This window comes from Silene latifolia, chromosome 11 (genome assembly GCF_048544455.1).
Source record: "Silene latifolia isolate original U9 population chromosome 11, ASM4854445v1, whole genome shotgun sequence".
In the NCBI taxonomy this organism is placed as follows: Eukaryota; Viridiplantae; Streptophyta; class Magnoliopsida; order Caryophyllales; family Caryophyllaceae; genus Silene; species Silene latifolia.
The window spans coordinates 193,168,722-193,169,984 of record NC_133536.1 but is presented as its reverse complement, the minus strand read 5'-3'; the positions used below and the strand labels follow the sequence as shown (position 1 = coordinate 193,169,984).

Here is a 1,263-nt window from a genome sequence, read left to right as displayed (position 1 = left end):
CACAACATTTAACCGTTAATTTCATTGTCAAATCCGCATTCATACAATTAGTTGAGAGAAGTCAATTTGGAGGGATGCCTAGTGAAGACCCTCACTCACATATGGAGACTTTTTGTGACTATTGTGATGCGATTTCTCAAACCGGAGTTACTCAAGACCAAATCTGATGGGTCTTATTTCCTTTTTCTTTGATTGGTACCGCGAAACAATGGTTGAAAAGCCTAGACAAGGCTACTCTTGGTATTGATTCTTGGAAGAAATTGGCACTTGTTTTCTACAAGAAATTCTATCCTCCGGAAAAGACTAACATGTTGAGAGCCCAAATCACCGGGTTCAAAGAAAGGGATGAGGAATCTTTGTACGAAGCATGGGAGAGATTCAAGGACACTTGTCATTCTTGTCCACACCATAGACTTAGCGAGTGGTTCCTTGTACAACAATTTTGGAATGGTCTATATGAAGACTTCCGAAACATTCTCAATATGGGATCCAATGGTATGTTCACCGAAGTTGATGACAATTAAACATGGAACAAAATTGAAGAAATGGCGGTCCATAACTTGCAATATAGTAGACCTCGGAAGGCTACTAGAGGAGGAAAGCATGAGGTGGATTCCATTACTCAATTGGGTGCTCAACTAAGTGCTCACATTGACACCATTAATTTAAAGTTTTAGAAGGCCATGGCTAAACTTGAAGAGGCCTCCAAATCACCCAAACAACATGTTAATGCTATGGTGGCATCATCATCAATTCCAAGTGGAGTATGTGAGAGTTGTGGAACTTTGGGACATGACCAAAGTGAATGTAGAGGAACAAGTGAATGCTTTCCAAGCATACAAGAGTGGTACCCTTTATTCCAACTATTACAATGAGAATACCAAATTCCATCCTAATCTTTCATACAAAAGCCAAAATGTTCAAAATCCTCAACCAACATACACCCCACCTCCAATGAGAAATCAAGCTCAAAGACCCTTTTACCAAAGCTAAGGTTATCAAAATCAACCCTCTTACAATCAATCCAATGACCAAGGCTTTGATGTTCAAAAAGCGGTCCTCCAAATGCAAAAGAATCAACAAGAATTTTTCACTCAAATGCAAAAAGATAGCCAAGCAAAAGATATCACCATCAACAACATACTAGCTCACACAAAGATGTTGGAGACACAAATGTCTCAATTAGCATCTTCTAGCTCTCAAAGACAAAAGGGGCAATTACCACCTCAAAGTAATCCCCCAAGACATGAGTCAGTGAGTGCC

The 1,263-nt window shown here is 39.7% G+C and overlaps 1 non-coding gene across 1 annotated transcript; it reads right to left on the bottom strand.

Annotated features, from left to right (window-relative positions):
• Window positions 1–308: 308 nt before the first annotated feature.
• On the bottom strand, window positions 309–416 carry LOC141615904 (small nucleolar RNA R71). Its single transcript, XR_012530290.1, has one exon. It is a non-coding gene; the product is annotated as a small nucleolar RNA R71 (small nucleolar RNA).
• Between the last annotated feature and the right edge of the window lie 847 nt (window positions 417–1,263).